Source organism: Microtus pennsylvanicus, chromosome 9 (genome assembly GCF_037038515.1).
Source record: "Microtus pennsylvanicus isolate mMicPen1 chromosome 9, mMicPen1.hap1, whole genome shotgun sequence".
NCBI lineage: Eukaryota > Metazoa > Chordata > Mammalia > Rodentia > Cricetidae > Microtus > Microtus pennsylvanicus.
This window is the reverse complement of record NC_134587.1, coordinates 59,993,960-60,000,724: the sequence shown is the minus strand read 5'-3', so window position 1 is coordinate 60,000,724 and position 6,765 is coordinate 59,993,960.

The window sequence follows — 6,765 nt, the reverse complement described above, 5'->3', positions numbered from 1 at the left end:
CCTGCAAAGTCTTCAGCTTCCTCAGCCTTGGTCTCCTGGTTACGCGGAATGTCCGGGACCTGTGACATCACCACCAATAAGTGATCTGGGTTCTTTCCCCATTACCGAGTATGTGCTGTGTCATGGACTTTTGACAAAATGGTTAGGAAGTGAACTGAGGTCCTGTCCTGTGTGGGGTCCATTTCCCTGTGTGGTGCTGTTGACCCATTCACACCCCTCAACACCCCTCGTGGGCCCTCCCTGTGGGTCTGCTTTAACAAGCCTTAGTTAGTAGCTCTTACTTGTGACTCCCCAGGAGCCTCCCCATGGCCGTAGCCCAGCAGCTAGAATCAAGGGGCAGGAGCTGACCTGGTCAGATAGGGCCAACAGTACCTTCCAGATTCAGTGCGGACCCTAGGACGGCTACCACCAGTAACCCTCGGCTCTTTATTGTTGGCTTATGGAGTTGTCGTGGGAGGCTTTCTTGGTAGACGTAACCAATCAACCTCAGAGAATGAGAGTGAGGAATCTCGGTTTTGGGGTAGCCACAAAGACACAGAGCACTGTGGACCACCCAGGTGTCATGATTTGAGCCCTCTGAGCTAATAAAGGGTGTGAACAGGACCCAGGCATGTAGCCACAGCTCTCCAGGGTGTGACTCAGTTGAGTGACTGAAGACAAAGGGACATGGCCAGTCCCTGGTGAGGTAGTGAACCTCTCTATGATGTAGGACCCAGCAGGATGTAGGACTGAGCCTAGCAGAGAAGATTCACCCCAAAAGACAATATGTATGGTCATCCCCAAAGCTGGTCCCCTAAAGTAACCAGTGTGTACTGTCACCTGTAACTGGATTAGCTCTGCAGGGCTGATTCGTCCGGTGGTCCAGTGTGACTTCATGCCTCTAACCTGCCATGTCCTGCTTCTTGTCCTGTTGTGGTTCACTGAGCTTGGTCACTACTGGGGAGACAGCACACCCACTAGAGACAAGCCCTTCCTGTATCCCATTTGCTAACCCACCAGCCAGACTCAAGAGAGCTGCACAGAGAAGGTGTCTGAGCTGCTTAGGCCACAGAGGTCTTGCTGCCTGTTTGCAGAGACACTGGGTTTACCGGGTGGAGGCAATGGGGTATCAGGGTACCAGTTGCTTCCCAGGATTCCAGTTTATAGATAGATTCCAAATTTTCATCTGGTCTTTGCTACCCGTTAGCAAGAATTATATACAACTACCCCTTTGCATGGATGTTTTTAAAAAAGTATTAAAATAAGGAGGGAATTCAGAATGTTGACCTATTGACAGTCATTTTGTGGAAAGCAGACTTTAACTCACTGGTATATCTGGCTTGGGACAAGTAGATACCAACCCTCGCTGCACCCTCAGTGGAGGGATTGGCTTGAGTCCCGGGCATTTGGTTTCTGCATCTTCTGAGAAGGTTCCAGGAGAAAGAGGCAAATACTGTTGTTGTTGTTGTTTAAATAACTTTAATTTTAAAAATATTGGTGGGGGCTGGAGAGACGGCTCAGCAGTTAAGAACACTGACTGTTCTTCCAGAGGACCTGGGTTCGCTTCCCAGCGCCCACATGGCAGCTCACAACTGTCTGTAACTCCAGTTCCAGGGAACCCAACAGCCTCACACAGACATGTATGCAGGCAAAATACCAATGCACATAAAATAAAAATAAGTAAAAATTTAGAGACAGGGCCTCATGTACACCGTCTTGACCTTAAACTCAGTGTGTAGTCAAGAATGGCTGAGTTCCTGATCCTCCTGCCTCTACCTCCCAAGTGATGGGATCACAAGCATAGACTGCCATGCTCCTGTTATTGTTTTTTTTTTTTTAAAGAATGATTTCTATGGGTGTTTTGAATACATGTTTGTAGGTACACCACAGAAGAAGGTGTCAAATTCCCTGGAACTGGAGTTTTAGACCGTTGTTAGACCTCATGTAGGTGCTGGGACCTGAACCCAGAGACTGGACAAACAGCCATTAAGCCATCTTTCTAGCCCCATGGCTTTTTTTTTAACAATCAGACTTGCCTTAATGTTTCGACTTTTGGAAACGTATGAATTCAGGAAGGTTGTAAGAACAGTCATCCTCATTTCTGGAGTTCTGAGCTCACGGCATCTTGGAATATTACATTGTTAGAGTAAATACCATAACACATACTTACCATGGAGAATTCAAGTGATAGAAATACAAGAAGGTGACGTTTAGAAAATATCTCAGTTCCGGTGGCAGGTCGTGATCTGTGGCTGAGGAACCAGCATCTTGCAGAACGTTCCGGGGGATTCCAGCTGCTTCCTGCCTCTCTCTGGGTTCTGACGCTTTCTTAGGCTCATTTTGTGCACAACACCCATGAGAGAAGAGCAAAGTAGACATCCTCCCCAGTTTCCCTCCTGTAGAAGCCCCTTCCTGCTTACGATGCTCGTGGGAAGATGTCTCAGGTCTAGTGGCACTCTGCATGGGCCATGCTCACTGTGATCGAGGCTCCTGAGTGGTCAGATTGCATGATTTACTTCCTGGCCTAGCCACGAACCAATTAGTGGTCTGGACACATCACTTGTTCTGAGCCTCAGTGTCCTCTTTGTCCAACCGCCATGGTTTCTTTGGGTGAGCCACGGCTTCCTCCTAACAGGCTAAGATTTCCGAGAATCTCAGTGTTGAGAACGGCTGGCATCTCTTCAATCCATGGACTCTCCCTCTGAGGGGCTCAGTGGGACAGTCTGAATCTGGGCTGGACTCAGCTATTCTCAAGCACTCTGGTCATTGTCCTCTCTCAGCTGGGGTGACATGGATGACCTGTTTCTCAAGGCTGGTTCTGGTATATTCTCATGATCTTGCCAGAAGAGGATTAAGGGTAAGCCAGGCCAAAAGCCCAGCAGGGTCCCGGTGCCCCTTGGTGAATGCCGGGCAGCTGAGCATGGGAGGGGTGGGGTGCCCTTTACCCCGCAGGCCCGCAGGTCAGAGACTCCCAGCCGAAGATCCTTCCCAAAGCCCTTTTGTGTTGTTTTCATTTATGAAAATATCCCACAGACCCATAATTTGGCAATATACATACAACCAATTGTTTTAAAAACAGAAGTGATGCCGGCTATTATAATGTAAACTGTTTTCTAAATGAAAGAATTAAAGGAATGTAATTGGAGAAGCATACAAACAGTGGTTAAGACGCTGCCTCTGGGAAGACATAGTACAAGTTATAATCTTCCTCTATGGGTGTGCGTTGTTGGTGTCTAATCAGGCATGTGAATGGATTCAGGTGTTCCGTCCTATTAGCTGGAAATTGCTCTGCTATTTGCTGAGCTGTTTGTGTTACATTGTTACTGGCTCTGAGTTTCTCTTTCTCTGGAGCTCCTTCCTCTGGCCCCTGCAATCTATATAATTGTCTTCCTCACTTTTGTCTTTAGGAAGCTTTAAATAGAGCTCCCTGGATGATGTGTAGTATCCGAGGGAGCATTCTGGAGCCTCACAGAAGAACCCTAGAGCTGTGGAGCTGTGACAGAGATACTGCAGCTGGCAGAAGCTGCACTTCCATCTCACAGGGCCACCACAGGTCTGTCACCAATAGCCTGTCCCCTCTAGTGAGGGTCACAGGAGAATCCCTGCGGACCAGCCTCTGTAGTGAGGGTTTGACCTCAGTCCACTATGATTGCTCTCTGTTCCAAGGATTCTTGGACTGAGGGGTTAGTGGCAGAAACACCAAGGGAACTTGCCTTTTCTGGGGAAGCAACAGCGAAAGGTTTGCTGGGTAAGGAAAGCCTTTAACATCGTCCTGCATTCATTCATTCACTGGTTTTCCTCTCTCTGTCTCCCTCTCATGGAGCATGCTTCCTGGCAAGCCCAGGGCTCCGCACTGATATTCCTGGACATTAGACTACTGGTCACTTTCTCCAGTTCAACACCTCCCAACATGTGCTGGAGCCAACAGTCAGGGCCACTAGCATGGCAGCTGCTCCAAACACAGGGCCCTGCAACCTGGCAGGTATGCTCGCCAGTGCTGGGTGTGCCAGCCTTTTGAATTCAAAGGAATCCAATAGTACTGTAAGAAAGAACTTCCACAAAATCAAATGAAGTCACTCCCCGAAGACATCTCCTGGGTGACGTGAGATAGATAAGGCACTGCAGTGTAGCCATTAGAGAATCCTTATACAAGCTATGGATCCTAAGGCCACATAGTCTCCCGCCACCTCTGTCATATCCACAGCCTTTCCTTGACCACAACACAGAGCTTGACTTATAGGTGTGCAATGCACAATGGAGCAGTTGTGCAAGAGTTCTGCTGGAAGGGATGACATCGCTGAGAGAACAGTGATAGCCGGGAAGCTGGGAGGGAGGGAGGAGAAAGATGAAGAGATGTCAGAGACAATCCCTCAGGGGCTGGGGGCATGGTCATGCAGGGGCTGTGGGCATGGTCACTCAGGGGCAGGGGCATGGTCCCTCAGGGGCTGGGGGCACGGTCACTCAGGGGCTGGGGGCACGGTCACTCAGGGGCTGGGGGCACGGTCCCTCAGGGGCTGGGGGCACGGTCACTCAGGGGCTGTGGGCATGGTCCCTCAGGGGCCGGGGGCACGGTCACTCAGGGGCTGGGGGCACGGCTCATTTGCTAAAGTGCTTGCTTTGCATGAGAGGCTGAGTTCCATCCCCAGAACTCATCTTGAAAACAACAAACAAAAACCCATGCTGGCTCATAGTTGTAATCCCAGCACTAGGAAGGAGGCAGAGACAGGTGGGTCACTGGCGTTTACTGACCAGTCATCCTGACCCCTCCAGTGAGAGGTACTGACTTAAAAAAACAACCAACCAACAAACAAACAGTGGATGGGGCCTGAGGAATGACATGAGCAGCCGAGGTTGTGCTCTGGCTTACAATACACATGCACCGGCACACATATCTACATACATGTTTTTTCAGACAACTGTTATTTGTAAAATACTACTCTAGAGAAGGTTTCTGTTAGCAGAGCTTAAATTCAGTTTTCTTGTATGTATATATGTGCGTGTGTGTGTCTGTGCATGGGTGTGTGCGTGTGTGCAAGCATGTGTGTACATGCATGTGCACACATGTGCACACCTGCGTATATGGAGGCCAGAGACTTGCACCACGTGTTCTCGGTTATCCTCTACCTTCTTTTCATGCAGCAGGGCCTCTCACAGAACCTGAGCCTCAGGGTTTTGGCCAGATGAGAACTCCAGCAATCTCTTCTCCCCACCTTTCCTGGGCTGAGATGATTACAGAGGAGAGCATAGAGCCTGTAACTGCTGAGATTATAGACGAGAGCCGTGGAGCCTTTTACTGTGGAGATCTGAACTCACATCCTCACGCTTTCGCTGTGAGCACTTAGCTGGCCGAGCCATCTCCCCAGTCCCCAGCTTTCTTCTTTAAAGAGCATCATTAACTGGAAGGACAGAGTTCAAGAGACCGATGGCAAAGCGCTTGCTCACAGAGCTCCAGCTGAGAGAGCGAGGGCACCGCTCCACAGCCCTGCAACTGAGGGGAGCAGGACTTAAGCTCCTCAGATGTCCTCTGTGGGGTGTAGCATCTGCTCCCAGTGTCAGGCCTGCAGCTATTGGGGCTAGTAGTGACTGAGGGCAAGACTGGTTGCTGGGGAGACAGCTCAGGCCATGCACGCAAAGGGGCCTGAATTTGGTCAACCATAGCCCACATTTAGAAAGCTGGGCATGGTGATATGTGCTTGTAATCTCAAGGTTTGTGAGATTAGGGACAGGCAGATCATGGATGTCTATTGTAGCTGGTGAACCCCAGGTCCTAGTTAAGGACCCTGTCTTAAGACAATAATAACAGCAACAAAAGTGAAAGCTGCCTAAAGCCCTACACCCAATGCGGAATCTGATCTCCAAGGCACATGCATACACGTATGTGCCCTTGCACACACAAGAATACACGTATACTCAATGTGTGACATTTTAAGGTTTGGTTTTTATTTACGTGTATGTGTGTGAGCCTGGATGAGTTTGTGTACATCAGAAGCCCAAGAAGGCCAGAAGAGGGGGGCCATAGATCTAGGCAGTTATGAGCTACCCAACATAGATCCTGAAAACCAAACGTGGCTCCTCTGTGAGTGCAACAAACAGTTAGCTGCTAAGCCACCTCTCCAGCCCCTGAAGAACATTGTAAATTTAAATCCATACCTTACAGTGGGTTTCCTTTCCCCATACAACGTGTGACCATTTCCTGGACAAGCAGATCTGGCAGTGGCTGGTTCAGAGTGGCTATTCTGACTGGGGCTCATGGCCACAGAAACGAAGCTCAGGGGCCCCTTCAGGGCAGAGTAGGGTGAGCAGCTGCTGAGGGCCTCTCCTTGCCAGACTGCTCTGTGAAGGGGGTTAGTGTTGGCAAGTGACAAAGAAGAGAAAATTGGTGTTGCACCCCGTAGTTAACGTGACAACACGCAGCTAATGAGACTTAATGTTCCCTCCCTGCTCATTTTGTCACCCCTGAGAACGTCACTTGTTTTAGACTTAGCCTTCCAGTGTAGGATTAGCTTTCTGCTAAAGTGAATTAGTCAGGGCTCTTTAAAACTTAGAACAAAGGTGCTGGAAGTGTGCGGGGAGAAGAGGAGGCCGAGCTGTGTGCGCCTGCAGGCCGAGCCTCACCGGCAGAAGGGAGCTTGGACTAAGGCATGCCAACTGGGACTAAAGTTTTATGTCACACTTAGAGAGACCCTCACCTTACATGGGATGTGTCCTACTTGAAGTTGTCATGGAAGAGATGACAAGTTTGTTGGAGTTCTCAAGACACAATGATTCCAACCCCAGAGGAAGAAC